The following is a 16,691-nucleotide window of genomic DNA, read 5'->3' as shown; positions in this document are numbered from 1 at the left end:
TTCCCCCAAAAACTGCCAGAGCAGGCTGCCAAAGCACAGGAGGGGGTGGAGGAGAGAGAGTGAGTGAGTGAGTGAGTGAGTGAGTGAGAGAAAGAGAGAGTGAGTAAAAGAGAGAGAGAGAGAGAGAGAGAGAGAAATGGTGTATATTGGGTTCTGAAAACTGCAGAATGTCTGCATTTAATCCTTCCCCAGCTCCCCTTTTTTCCTTTTATTTATTTCTTTTTCACACCACACAAGAGACACACACACACACACACACACACACACACAAACACACGCACTAAACTACACAAGAATGTGCATCCTCATGCAATATGAGCAAACAGCCTCTTTCAGTCTTCACACAATGCCAGAAGAAAAACAGCTTGTCAGAATTGTTTCCTCCTTTTACTTACACTGAGAATGTAAACATGTCATCAGAGGTCGCTTATTTGTATACGTGTGTTACGTGTGTGTGTGTGTGTGTGTGTGTGTGTGTGTGTGTGTGTATGTGTGTGTGTGTGCGTGTGTGTGTGTTTGTGAGATGATTGGTCTCTGAATACTTACCAGCTCTGCATGTGTTGCTTCATCTTGTGTGTTACACTGGATCTCCTTCCAGTTTTCATCAGTGCCGGGCGAACACTGTCACATCTAAGTGTGAGGTTGTGTTTGTGCTGCGTTGGATATTTGTATGTGAGTGTGAGGAGATGGGCGGGGAGAGGGTTTACTGGAATATAAAAAAACATGAATTCACAAGGATAAAAATATTAATGGAAATACGTGCACTTTGTGACAAACAGAAAAACAGAGGCCAGTGAAACACAGTCAAGTAAAAACACCTAAGCGCACCCCAGTCTGATAACACAAACAGATGTATGCAGATGCACACAAATTCATATTGACACCTTCAATACCACGCTTACACACACACATACACACACGCACGCACGTACGCACGCACACGCACGCACACACACAAATAGCTTGTTCGAGCTCACACAAACACTCCCACTGTGTCACTGATCCCACAGCATCTCAGGCTGCTTCAGTGTCATCACAGTGTGCGAGCGCCACACTCTGCCTCACTGGCAACCGGCCTATCAGACGGCAGCAGCCCACACTTCCTGGTGTGATGGAATTCAGCCTGTTTCTCTCTTTTTATATTATTTATTGATTTCTTTTGTTGTCTTCCAAAAAGATTCAGCGGTTGCTGTCAGGAACAGTCGTGTCAGGAATTTTTCTGACGGAGGATGCAAATATTCCTAAACACCTTAGCGGCTACTGGCTCAGATGGATTAAAAGTAATTAGAACATGTGGTCTTTTGTGTGCTGAGCTCATTTCCGGCAGGCACACATCAAAACATTGTAATAGGATTTCCTGACAGTGAAATGCAGATTTTAAATTGTTTCCCTTTGAAGTGTTAATTAGCATTGGCAGATAGAATCCATATCAACTAAAGTGAGTGAAGCTTTAAGAGTTATAAACCCTTTTACGCAAGGTGGGAATATTGTGCCATTTCTGCTGCTCGATATGAAACGGCCAGAGATGGAGATTGGGACTGCATCTGTTCATCCATCAGATCTTAAAGGAATAAATTAAAGGCCCATGAGCCGTCAATACTTTTACACACAGAAAAAAACGTATTTACAGTCATGGCATCATAGTTGATCAGGCTGTGATATAAATACTTGTATGATACTCAACACTCTTCTCTTGCTCTAAGTCTGGTGTTTGTTGCTACAAACCACGAGCTCAGCTTGACGTTAAGGGGTAACATTACTATTTCACCCCTGATGTAACATCCAACAACCATCCCTGCACATTTGTGTACTTAACCTGTCGTGTGACTCACAGTTGCAGTTTGGACTGCAAAAGCAACTCTACAGCAGAAGAGTTTTGCCTCATTCCTCAGCCTACATATCTATTCTTTTTTAAACTGCTTTTACTGCAGACATGAATGACCTTGTGCTCGCTGTGAATTTAGATTCTAGCTCTTTTGCTTCTTCTTACTGAACCTCAGAGAGCAAAATGCATCCCCTAAAGTTAATAGCATTTCTTAATTTTCTGATGTGAGATGTGGAGTTCCTCAAGGTTTTGTTCTTGTCCCTCCTCTCATTTCACAGATAATTTTCAGCTCTATGTGCGTATAAAAACTGATGATCATACACAGTTAATACCTTAGATGTCTGCACAGCTGTGGTATAAAATTAAATATGACCATTGTACCTCTGTCTAGTAATCTGATCAGTGTGACTGGCTTTATTCCACAGAGAAGTGTCCTGAAGTAGAGAGGCTGAAGACAGTTGGGCGTGTATATTTGCACATTTAGTGTTGTGATCTGTGAGATATAATTGGAGAGAAACAGAGAATCACTTCTTCCCCTTCAGATTCCCAGTAACAGCTTCCCTACAGCTGTTGACCTCAGTCACGTGCTGTTCCCGCTCACTGTGCAACACACAGCTTTTCTGTCATTCTGAAGAGCTTGAGAAAGAAGACAGAAAGAAGGTGAAGGTTCGTCGCTGGTCCTTCTCTGCCTTTAATACAAAAGAATGAATGAATGAATGCATGGATGTCGCAAAATGGAGGGTCAATTCTATCAGCACAACAAATACATTGACACATCGCTCCAGGGTGGATGCCAGACCACCTCTAAGTATGGGTGAGGCTGCTCTCTGCAGAGCTGGCAGGAGTGCAGCATAGAAACGCTTCATGTCATCATTTTCCTCACACACGTGTTCAGTCTTTTCAATCCATTAAATACATTTTATCACATGTCTCCACACTTATGCGATGATGACATTAACAATTGCACTGTCAACTTGAAATAAAACCATACTTCGGATCATTCCGCCATAAAACAAGTCCTTTTTTCCGCAGTAACATGAGTTGGAACATGAGGAGCCAGTTCTCGATCTCCCCTGTTCACTCGTCCTCATGCTACTGTACTTCATATGTTTTCAAGTTTCTCCATCTTGGCCTGTTGGGTTCACACACCTATTGCATGTGTGCTCATCCAAGAATCACAACAAGGTTTTCCTATTTTTTTCAATGTTAAATGGTTTTGCTGGTTGTTTTTCTTCACTTGTGATGTTTCTATAAATAAAACCAACTTGTCTTACTCAGCATCAGCACTTTGTACCAACTCCAAAGTCTCCTTGAACATGTCTTTCACCTCCCCACCTTCTTTAAGGCACTCTAGATAATAACATCAGCTGCACTGCCTAAAATGTAAAACACAACTTGTCTCTGATGATTTCATTAATTTCTCTGTGCAAGAGATTAAATTGAATTAAGTTCCTGGACTTCAAAACAGGTGCTGGTTTTACTTTAAGTGGTCTCTGAAGGTACTAATGCCATTACTGGAGGATTCTGCTGGGACAAAATACTGTTTACCTCCATCCTGGCTCAGCCCATAAGACTAAGAAAAAAACTGGGAACACTCCTGTCTCTGTCCTTGACTCTGAAAATGTATTGTTCCTGGGTGTTCCATCAAAGATGACAAACATGCAGGAGGGTATGACGCTACCCAGGGATCCCCTTCTTGTCGCTGCACGAGTGACTCCTGCTGGTACTGAAGCTGAGCCTTGATAGCAGTTAAAAATAGGGCAATGAGTTTAGAATTCCATTTATTTATTTATTTATTTATTTATTAGCTCATAACATTAATTATGATATCTGGGAACCTCAGCAAGCTTGAAAGCAAATGAGTACAATGACTAATACCTGTCTGCTAGCTAGCATAGCTAATAGCTGTACATAGGGGGGACATGGTCCTGCAGAGAGAGAGAGTGTGTTTTTCTGCCATGAAGTGTGTTTGCTGCAACGTCACGGCAATAAGAACATAGAAGCTATCATCTTAAATAAGGAGGCTCTCTTTTACAACCGAATGAAAAAACACAATGCAAATTGTAGCTCTTATCCTCCTTTGTTATTTGAATGAACTCTTAAAGCAATGTGTTACAATGTTGTATATCACAATATTAAAAGATCTGTAAATTTAATAGACCAATTAGAAAATGAAGGAATTAAACTATTTACTAGTTGTGTTCTTGGTATTGTTACAATTCATTCTTTCACAGTGTCTACTCAAAGGACTTTAATAGGAATTCTGGACTTCTGTGATACAGTTTAATTGAACTTAATGTTTTATTTGGGTAGAAATGCAGGATTTGGTTGTAACGTAAAATTTGCCTTATTCAATGTGTATGTCTTTGTATTCCTAGGAGCCACTACAAGCACACTACCATGGTATTGCATGCACATTACACAAACACACACACACAAACACACGCACGCACGCACACACACACACAAACACACACACACACACACACATATATACATATATATATATATATATATATATATATATATATATATATATATATATATCATCCACACACAGCATCCATTACACACACACACACACACACACACACACACACACACACACACACACACTGTGTGTGTGTATAATGGATGCTGTGGGTTGAACCTGAAGTGCAAACACAGGATCAACTCATATGTGTGTGTGATCTCTGCGGATGTGTTGCACGTTTCATTTTAGACTCACCATAAGTATTTGATTTCCCCTGTAAATGATCATATTTCTCATAAAACCCCTAATGTTATTTCAGCGTCCAAATACTTGATTTAGATCCTGAATACTTCCCCACCCAGTACTGATAGCAAGCACCTGAGGGCAGCTCCAGTCATCACCTAAAGGGGCAGACCAGGCTACATGCTGGTGCTAGTTGGAAGGTGACATAAGTCTGATGTGGTTCGCTTGTGCTCTGCAGGTCTGATGTTCGAGGGCTCTGACTTGTCCCCAGTTCTTAATATACTGAGACCCTGACCTGCTGTTATACAATCAGGCTCTCTCATCTTTATGCCATGAATTGGATTTTGAATAATTCAAATTCAATGTTATTTATGTATTTAATAAACATACTCTTGATACATATATTATGCATGTGTGCGTGTATGTGTTTGCGTGGGTGTTGTGTAGGTATACATATGCATTTATTTACACAAATGCAGACACACAAACACACCTGCAGGAATACATTACCAAACACAACTGAGCAACACAAATGCCTATCAACCAACACTCTTGCTTTGGCACACGCACAAGTGCGCACGGCCACATACACACATATACACACATGCACACACACATGCACACACACACACACACCAGGTGGCGTTCAGCAGTCATGCCTTTCTGTAGGATTCTCCTCTGGGTGCTGCGTCCAAGGTGAGTGTGCTGGCTGGCAGCTCCTGAGGAGTTGGTAGGAAAAGATAGCTGAGCGAAGCTATTAAAATACGGGCAGGAATTTCCCTTATCTCTCCCACTGAGGCAGCTAGCGCCGCTTTGTGCTATTATGGAGATAAAATGCACACAGGCTTGGAATAAGGGAGGGAAGGAGGGTGGACTAGGAGGGGAGGGCGAGGTTGGGGAGGGAAGGCGTAAGAACGTCAGATTTATGGAGCTAGGGAAGCTTAAGGTTATTAAATTGGAAGATTACTCGACTGCGAAATTGTTGAAGTTTTTACGAGAAGTTGAGGGATTTAGGATGGTATTAAACAGCAAAGCATTAGGAGGCCAGCAATATAAATTATTCACAATTTATTTTTACCCCTTTTCTTCTATTCTGTTCACCTTTTCTTAAGTCCTCCAGTCTTTCTTCCCTCTTCCTTTCATCACGCACACAGACAATACCGAGCTCCTAAATTTTCATTCAGAGGTGCATCTAGATCTCCCATTTATACACAAACACGCACAAACGCACACACACACATGCACACACTCACACACTCACACAGCAACACAAAGGAGTAACAGAAAGAGAGAGAGAGGCCCTGACTGAGAGCACGTGCTTGTCATCCCTACTTTCAGTGTCGATGTGACTCACAGTGTGAGACAAAGGACATTCCTCTCAAGTTTAGTAGGTAATCTAAAAATAGGGAGAACGAAAAATTGCGTAATTTACAACAAGGTTTTGAATCGCGTAAATTCCCCCTCACCTGCCTTGCGCTACACACTCAAACTGATGTCACTGTGTTGTAAGAAACAATTGGTGTGACATCATCAGGGCAGATGAGAAGCAACACCTGAACAATGTGTTTTGTTGGCTTTAAAGAATGAACTTCTTTATCCCATTAGAAAATATCAAATATTCATCAGAGAAAAAGGCATCCCCCCCACTCACACACACACAGTCACACACACACTCACACACACTCACATACACACAAATAGAAGGACTGAGTTTCGCATCAGGACTCTTGTACAGCGTTTATTTTTGAATCTCTGTTGGTATTCCTGTGGTGCCTGATGTGCGATGTTTGTGATGGAGTGTTTTCCCTCAGTTTCCCTGAAAAGAGGAGCACATTTATCTTTTTCAGAAGGGCCGTTACAACAGCAAGTCATATATGAGGCATCGCACCGCAACACTCATCAAACACGGGTGAGGAATTTGTCTCACCTATGCCTGCGCAGATGCACACATATGTACACACACGCACACACACACACGCACACACACACACATAGCCATAGAACCTGCACTATTCACCCCCTACAAAGGATTTACAACGGATGTGTCACTTCAGATCCACAACAACAGATTTCTACAGGCACACAAACATACACACGCACGCACACACACACACACACACACACACACAATACACACACACACACACACACACACACACACACACACACAGCCGCTCCATGTTGCCTACCATTATGGGCCTCACTTCTGATGTTTATGCTCTTCTTTCTCTCCCTCTTTCTCATTCAGGTCTGGCTTGTTGTCTGTCAGGAAAGAGGAAAAAAAAACAGTTTCTCAAAAAGCAACATCGGGACGGGAAAAGCCGATAAAACATAATTTTACAAGCACAAAGCCTGCTGATGATGTGAACGTGGAGTCACGTCACATGATACCACATGATGGCAAACTGCGCCTGCCAAAGTCAGGAGATATATGAACACAACAATGTACGGTCGTTACACTTCGTCATGGACAACAAACAAGCTGTAACATAGAAAACCACTTCTGAATCTTTCCTGATAAAAGATTGTGTTCTTTTGAAAATTTTGCCACAAACATGAAAAACATCGGTGACTTTGGCCGGGCAGACCTCTAACACATATGGTGCCATGGTTTCATCTGGACCCTGTTGAGTTTTGGTTTGGACTTTTTAAGTTTTTATTTGCCTATCTTGGTTTAGGCCAAATCCTGATTTCTACTTTCCTGTTTTATTTTGAATGTACTTTGTTTCTTCTTCACTTACTATACTACTATAGTTATATTTGTTATGTTTAGCATTAGCCTCTGCCAGCATTGTGTCCCTGGAGATTAAGCAGTATTTTTCTTTAGTTTTCTCGGTTTAGTTAGACAGTGTTTTGTTCCTGTACTTATTTCATTTTGTTAAGGAATGAAATCATCTTTGGTCCCTCCTTGACTTTCTCTGCGTGTGGGTCCATCCTCCTCTTTGCTGCTTGACAGGTGTTGGAGGTAAGACAGGTAAGAACTTTTAAAATAGGTTTGCTAATTGCTTCCATCCACTTGAAGCAAAAAAACTGATAGGTTGACCTCATGAGCGCACCTGCAACCTTTGCCCTCAAACGGCTCAAAGTGTTTTCTCAATGATGAAACATCCTCAATATTATGGTTTAAAAACAACATGTGTCCTCACAAAGATAGACAGTCATGCCCGCGCGCGCGCACACACACACACACACACACACACACACACACACACACACACACACACACACACCCCTGGAAGAGTACTGTCGTCTATCTTCTGGTGTCTCTGCACATTTTCTCTCCTGGAATATTATTCACTCTCCATATACGTTTAAAGAAACAGACATTCAGTCTGATGTAAATGGAAGACGGCAGAGAGATTTTCTCAGCGATTATCTCAGGGCCTGTGTGCGTGCATGCGTGCGTGCGTGCGTGCGTGCGTGCGTGCGTGCGCGTGTGTGTGTTGCTCTCGATAGTGTAAGCTGGTAAACACACAGCTGGCCGTGCTCTTTGATACATCAGGAGGCCTTGAGGATATTTCACTCTCACTTTATACTTGTATTCTGCAAAGCACTCTCTCATCCGCTTCTTCTCTTCACCTAATTTGCACAATTTCCCTCCATCCATCATTGACTGCAGTGAGTCAGGGAGAATCTACACACCCCCGACTGCGATCTGAGGGATGGGGAACTTTTTTTATAAGCCAACCGACGGAGTTATTTGTTTGCGTATATGAATATGTTTGTGCATGCTCATGGGTGCATGTGCATTGGTGTTTTCTACACTCATTTTCTTCTATGGACTGATTAGATTTTTTTTTTTTACCAAATTCTTGTGAGATGGCAGTATAATTCAGTTAAATATGGTTCTCTATGTCTTGCTGTTTGCGGAGGAGCCCCAAACACCCACCATCACCACCACCGCCACCCACTGTTTGTTGACACTCAGAGAAAGAGCCAGCCATCTCCCACTTCACTAGATAATTCTCCTCTGTGGCGTAGCGGAGCGAAACTTCATTAACCCCACTGCCACACAGCCAATCCTGGAGATGTGCATGTGTAATGTGGCTGAAAGCAGCCTTTTAATGCTGTAAACACTAACTTGCTAAACGTCAAGATGTATTACACACTCCATCTAAATCGTAAAGAGCTGGTCAACCATTTAGTGCTTCATGGGCTGTGGATAAGGGTAAAAATGATGTACTAAATATTTTATGAATACAGATATGTAAATTTAGTAAGAACACATTACACGGTCCCATGAAATATTTGTTTTTTGAATTCATATCGATTCTTATCAGTGCTGCAGTAACAGGGCGCTGGAATGAGAGTTAAAGCAATATTTACCTTCGCTGTGAATGTTGTGTTTTCATTTGTCTGTCTGGCAGTCAATGAGAAAACTGCTGCTCTGTTTTTAATTAAACTTTGTGGAGAGGTGGAGCAAAGACATACGCCGTTAAGCTGGACATTTTCATTAGCCTACATGGACCTTGATGTCACCTCCTCGCTGTTGTCAGTTCAAAAACAAGTAAAACTAACGCTACCGGTGTTTACACATTTAAATCAATATTTGTACTGGTGGAGTTCAGTACCAGAACCAGTGGCTTCAGGTGAATAGGGTATACTTTTAGGTGTATTTTGTGGTTCACTAGGTGTTGTAGATCTGCTGCCATCACCAACTTCCATGCATGTGGCCAAGGAACCAAATCAGTACGAGTGACAGACGTTAGTACAAGACAGGAAATGAAGGACAGTTAGATAGATAGATAGATAGATAGATAGACAGATAGATAGACAGATAGATAGATAGATAGATAGATAGATAGATAGATAGATAGGTAGATAGATAGATAGATAGATAGATAGATAGATAGATAGATAGATAGATAGATAGATAGATAGATAGATAGACAGATAGATAGACAGATAGATAGATAGATAGATAGATAGATAGATAGATAGATAGATAGATAGATAGATAGATAGATAGGTAGATAGATAGATAGATAGATAGATAGATAGATAGATAGACAGATAGATAGATAGATAGGTAGATAGATAGATAGATAGATAGATAGATAGATAGATAGATAGACAGATAGATAGATAGATAGATAGATAGATAGATAGATAGATAGACAGATAGATAGATAGATAGATAGATAGATAGATAGATAGATAGATAGATAGATAGATAGATAGATAGATAAAAAAGTGTTCATTTATTGTTATCTTGATGTCTTTTTTCAATATTTTCTATGTTAAGTGGCCTAAGGACTCCAAACCACTAAAAGCTATCAGTACTAACAAATGGAAAATATGTGACACTCCTCGTTTTATTTATGTTATTGGGTCCTATATCTTATATAAATATTTTAAAGCCCAACTCCGTTGTTTTTTTCCCCAAGTGAATAATTTAGTAGGGTATTTTTGTCCCAGGGAGTCCAAATCACTACCATTTAATGGTACTGATTGGAAATACAAGACACACCTTTTTTTTTTTTTAATTCCATACCGTTGCCTTGTGAGGACACATGTTGTTTTTAAACCATAACATTGAGGATATTTCATCATTGAGAAAACACTTTGAGCCGTTTGAGGGCAAAGGTTGCAGGTGCCTAGTGAAAAATGTGTTGTTGTTTCATATAATGCCAGTTCAGCGTTTTTCTTTATTCTACAGCTTGCTTGGTATCCAACCATACAAAACTTGCTTTTTATCGCTTGTGAACTAAAAGAGCTGAACTTCTTAGTAAAGAGTGGCTTCTTCTTCCATCTGGAATGTCATTGGAGCAACGACAGTATGACATGCAGGGGGAAATGATGCGATTTTTCTGGATTGGTAAAAGTTTTTGAGTCCTTTTTAATTAATTTTTTTTTTGAGGAAATCCATGACATCGTATTTTTTTACGCTTCCTGTAGATATTAGTGTTGTAATGAAATACACTGAACTAAAAACAGACAAGACCCATGTAACAGTTTCTTTTGGGCTGTAAGTGACTAAATAAATCCTCCAGAGGCAAAATGAGACGTCCATAACTTCATTCTGTTTCCATCCAACACTCCCACGCCTTCAAGCCCACTGAGTAGTGCTCCCCCAGGGACAATACACCCGCTGTGCCTCGGGGCCGGGTTACATATGGAGGGAAGGAAGCACCTGGAATAAATGTGTTTCTGATAATTACTGAAAAGAATAATATAATGATTATGGATGAATAATGACTTTGGGAGGACACACAGTCAGGAATTGCCATCAGTGATGGTGCCCAGTGTAAACTCTGAGCTGAGAAGCTTCCTGCATGTCATTTATTTCCTCCAGTATCTGCTTCCAGCACACTCATGCATACCAGCCAACGGGCTCCTTCTGTTCCTTTATCATGCACACTGATATTCACACATAGGAGTGCAAAGGGAGTGAAAGAGGACGCACACACACAAATACACACAGCGAAGATGAAAGGTACAGAGACTGGGTGAAAAAATAAGAGCGAGACAGTGGAGATTGCAGTTTAACCTCTTGGCTCCCCTGTAAAGCAGCATTCACTCTCTGGAATCATGCTGATAGCCATCTGTCTGGCAAGGAGAAACCGCTTCACCTCCCAAACACATCAGCACACTCCCAAACACACACGCGCGCGCACACACACACGCGCGCGCACACACACACACACACACACACACATACACTCGCTGGCGATAAGTTGACAATATATGAAAGACATTTCAATTGCTTTGTGCTGTCATTTCCTCACATGAAAGTTTGTATGAGTCTTTAAATGCAGCCTGCATGACCCCGACTCTCAACTAAGTTATTTTTCCCCTTCTACAATAAGTTTGCCTTTAGGATATGCAGTGTGTGCCCCCATCACGATGATTAACATCTATTTAAAGTCAAGCTGGGATTTTATTGACAGAGAATGAGCAATAACTTGAGAATCCCCAGTAGAATCTGGAACACTTTAGATTTTAGCAATAAATCTGGAGCTTAGTCAATAGCTCCCTCTCAAGGTGATGGTCGAGCTGAAGAAAACGTCTGCCGTACTCACTTCCCTATCCCCTTCTCTCCCCTCCCATCCCGCAATCCTTTAGGCTCACTCTTAAAACATAAATTCCTTGAAATCCTCCCACTACTGCACCTCCACCTCCACCCACAGACCTCTCCACCCCTCAATCCATCTCTGTCCTCCTGATCAATAATCAATCTGCAGGGGCCGAGGCCAGGGGCCCTGTGCCATCTGTCTCTATCGGCAAACACAAGACAGAGAGAGTAGAGGAGCTTGAGAGAGAGGGAGAAAGGGGGGGAGACAGAGTTCAATCTATATCCATCCGTGGTCAGGTCTAGTCTCCAGGTATAGATCATAATTTGGAGAGATGTAATTGCTGGTCAGAGAGCGAGGGAAGATGCTACGAGGGGGAGGACGGGGTGTCAATACTGTTTCTACAGGCCAGTACTTCCCTCTGCCCCACCTTCCTAAACTCCTGCCTGACCCAGTTTCCTTCTTTTCACCTCCTCCCCTCTGTCTTCTTCTCAAGTTTGTTCAATTTACAAACATTCACAGACCAGGACAGCATCACGCAGCACTCGTGGCTCATCTTCGACAGTGTGTTGGTGTGCATGAAGTTTGTTTTTTGCTCTAATCCCGAAGGACCAGCAGTAACTACGCCTCCTCTCAGCATCTGTGCAGCGTAGATGCGTCATGTTGCTACTTTGATAGTGATCTACCTAGTAGCACCTGGGAAGAATAAGAACTGAGCTGTCAAATACACTTATAAATGTTTCATCGAGCTTCTTACGACCCTGAAGACATTTTTCCCTCATGTCCGAATTTGATCACACTTTTCATACGCAGGTACAAATCACGTGACAGCAGCTGTGAAAGGAGCATCCCAGCAGCGTGCTCAACATGTTTGTTTCATGTCAGAACTTATTTTCTTTACATTGAGATGAAAGCTGAAGACTACTCCTTCAAAGTGAATTAACTACTGAGTGACAAGCACAAATAAATAATGAACTAGTGCACGAAGCTTTTGGTGATCTATATACACTGTTTAGGGCCCCTAACCGAGGTTAAAGCTTTGGTCTCCATCATAAAACATTGTAGGTCTCTGTACAACCTTCAGGAGTGGCGAGAACGTACAGGTCTGAATATGTGTTGCAGGTAAAAGTAGATCTTGCAATAATTTCTCAGTCCCGTATGAGTTGTACAACACTCATTCTTTGACCTGGTGGAAAGTAACCCCCAACATGCAGGCAAACGCTCTCTCTCTCTTTCACACACACACACACACACACACACACACACACACACACACACACACACACGCTCCCTCCAGCTGTGCTAATGATGTTGTTAACCATCCTATTTCCCATCTTCAATTAAAATGGCAGTAAGAAAGGATGTGCTAATTTCAGACTCAGTGACTCATCCTGCATTGTGTGTGTGTGTGAGAGAGAGAGAGAGAGAGAGAGAGAGAGAGATTTTTAGTGATGTTTCCCACCAAAAAATGTTTTTTGCTTTTCAGCTATATCACTTCTTTATGATTCCAGAACATTTAGCTTGAAGCTAATGACAACTGATGCTAACAACAAATTACAACGACAAAACTGTCCAAAAATGTCAGTTTACAAACTCACAAGTTCATCATCTGATATAATCCACATCTTTGTCTAACCATATGATCAGTAATGCACAAATCCAAAGCACAAATAATTTGATACGAGCAAAAAAACACAAAATTATAACACCTCTGGTTCCACGTTGGATGATCGATATTGGTTCTAAACCAGATGTTGTTGTTTTTTGCGCAAATCAAAGTTTTTGTGGATTCCTTAGCATTCGTCTTGAGGCGTTTTGTTGTAGTCGGTGGGGATGATGCGCCATTACCTTCAAGCTAAATATATGTGGCTGGTTCTCTCTGTACTCTGGATTCACAAAGACATGAAGCAACTGTGGGGGGAAAAGAACACATGAATGGACTCAAGACAGCATTTTGTGAGTACTTGAAAGCCAAAATACTCTTTTGGGTGAAGTATCACTTCAAGCCACTTTCCAGGATACAAATGGGCTCACGCAACACCAGCTAATTGGGGATCAGCATGAGCAGGCTGACTAAAAGGCCTAATTGAGGCTCAGTGGTTGTGGTTAGGCAAGGGTAAATATCCAGGAATTAAATGTAGGTCTATGTGCGTGCTAGTGAGAGTGTGTATGCATATGTGTGTGTTTCCCCCTTTGGAATGTTATGATTTGTTAATATATGAGCAAGCCATCCAGCGGACCCTTGGGAGACATTATTTCTGCTCTTTGTCGCAGCTCAACCACAGTGTGTGTGTTTTAAGAATCAGACACATCTTCTCACATCCTGGCGCACGCACAAACACAGATGTGTGGGCACTGACTGAACTCCTGTAAGTGAAACTAGCAGGTCTGTGAAGAGTAAACCAAAGGGGAGACAAAGAGTCAATGAAACTTTAATGAGTTGGTCACGCTGCAACACTCTCTCTGCCACACTCTCAAAGCGTGTCTCCCCATCAAAGAGAAAGGGAAACTCTCAAGAAATCTCTCACACAAAAACCTTTGAGAGAAACACACCCCAAAAATGAGGATTTCAGGTTCTGCCCTTGTCTTCTTAACACTTCTCCAGAGATCTATTATTTGTGGTGCAAAGCCAAGGACACTTGAATGACTTCATTTAAATTGTCAACATATAAAAACTCGGTATGCAGAAGTATTTTTTTTTCTGGTTTGAATTAACCTACTTACGTCTGGGATTTTATGAGGCAAATCAGAGCCAGAAAGTATCACCGACAGCATTAAATAACATATTCCATACTTATATGTATAATTATTATTTGCTGTAGCATTTAAATTCTTATCTTGACTGGCTTACAGAAATATGACAAACTGCCTGGCTACCAGGGAATTTTCATGCAGATTAAAAAAAAAAGCTGAACATTTGCACATATTTGACCTGTAATTATGATGGTTAACTAAGCTTTGTCACCCCCCCCCCATTCCCGTCATATAAAATGTGCATACAGTATCCTATATGTGATATGCTAATAGAGCCTCAACATATTAAAATGATGCTGGCTGCTTCCATATCCACTGTTCTTGCTGTTCCTCATCAATGCTTTCTGCTGAAACATACAATTTGCAATATGCAGTTAATGAGTTGTTGAAGTCTGGAGAATGAATCCCATTCTAGCCGTGTGTGTGTGTGTGTGTGTGCGTGCGTGCGTGCGTGCATGTGCGCTTGTCAGTGAAGGCTCTTTAATCTTCGTTTGATGACTCTCACTCTGCGCAGGGAGGCTGAAAGCGCTGTAAAGAAGACAAAAAAAAGACAGAGCGAAATAATGGCAGAAGGAAAGAAGAAGGAAAGGAGACGGCTTAATGGGAAAAGAGTGAGAACAACAGAGAACATATTGTGAGACACATAGTGAGATGGATGAAGAGGAAGATGAGTCTCCATGGTTGTGACGAAGACTGTTGAGGAGGAGATCATACCAGGCAGAGAGCCAGAGAGGAAGGAGCAGACCTACTTCTGTCAGTCAGTAAAAGTTTTAGTCAAGAGCTGATCCACTAATACTTGGCAAACCACAACAAATAGAAAAAGAGAGAAAAAAATTAAAATGGTGCACTTTGTGTGTAGGAGTAGAGATCAAACAATTCCTCGATTAAGTCTAATTTTAGATAATTTTAGCTTTAACAGGAAGACAGTGTGTGTGTGTGTGTGTGTGTGTGTGTGTGTGTGTGTGTGTGTGTGTGTGTGTGCGTGTGTGTGTGTGTGTGTGTGTGTGAGACAGAGAAAGGTTGGGCTCTCGTGATGATTGACATAAAGATGTGCTACATCTGCTTCAGGATGTTATGCATATACCCACACATGAACAGATGCACACAAACATGTACACAATACATAGAAACCACAGACTCCCCATTGCACAGACACTCATGCACACAAATACACACACATATACACGTTCACATTCCAGCACACCTTATCTGCCCCAGCAGTGATGACTGACACTCTCCACTTGAGGAGATTAAGTGTGCTCATGCTGTGTCGGCACAGCTTGACGTCCATTTATCCTTAAAACTCATATGAAGCGTCTCCGAGCTCTGTGCCAAACACACACATACACACACCACCCACCACATGCACATTCCTCTGTTTCACTACACACACCTGCCACTCCATTATCAACACTGTCATTGGACAAAACAGCACCAGTGGCTGTAGGCTAACTTGAATCACTTGTGGTCATTTGTGTGTTGAGCTGATTTTTGGAAGGCAGTGGAATGTTAAAAGAGAGAGAGAGAGAGAGAGAGAGAGAGAGAGAGAGAGAGAGAAGATTCTCCTTTTCTCCTGTGAGATATTTTGTAAGTATGTGCGTTCTGTCCAGCATCAGCTTTATGTTGTGTAATTGCCACATAGCGAGAGAAGCAGCCTGTGGCGTTTGTGGTTCCAACAACAGCAGATTTAACCAACACACAAAAATACACACAGGCCATCTGGGTATTTGCAGGGTACTGATAACTCACTGGCAACTGCTGCTGGTTGCTCCTTATGCCTGTTCACATTAGTGTATTATTAATTTGTAATATTTTACAGTCTGCTGAGCTAATGATAGAACCACACTGAGTTACAACAAGAGCCCTTGGAGACAATAGCAGCAAGTAAAGGTCAAATTTTGTTTATGTATAAAACAACTTCTTTTCTTTTCTTTTTTCTTTTTTTTTTTTTCTTGCTCCAATTACTTCTGCCCAAGAAGTGGTGTTTTCTACCGGGTCTGTTGGTTTGTTTGTCCGTCTGATAGCAGAATGACTCAAAAAAGAAGAATCCGTCTTCAGGACAGATCCTTCAGTGAGGCTCCGGCCCCTAACACTCCAGGTCGTGGCGTGTCATCTATCAGGTCCTTCGCTCTCTGTGCTGCCTCTGAGATACCAAACCACCTCTGATCAGCAACACCAGACTCAAGTCAAAACATAAAACTATGCGTGAGTAACTGACTCTGCGCTGTGTTTCTTGTATTTTCTCTGAGATTATGTAAAACGCACAAAAGAAATTAACATTTCACGAGTGGCTTCCTCAAAACCAAGAGAACTTTCTAATCTTGTGTGTTGTGACGCCAGGTCAGATAATCCATGACGATCCATTAACACCAACAACAAAGAG

This window comes from Aulostomus chinensis, chromosome 14 (assembly GCF_037954235.1).
Source record: "Aulostomus chinensis isolate RoL2024-O1b breed Wild chromosome 14, RoL_Achi_v1.0, whole genome shotgun sequence".
In the NCBI taxonomy this organism is placed as follows: Eukaryota; Metazoa; Chordata; class Actinopteri; order Syngnathiformes; family Aulostomidae; genus Aulostomus; species Aulostomus chinensis.
This window is presented reverse-complemented; position numbering follows the sequence as displayed.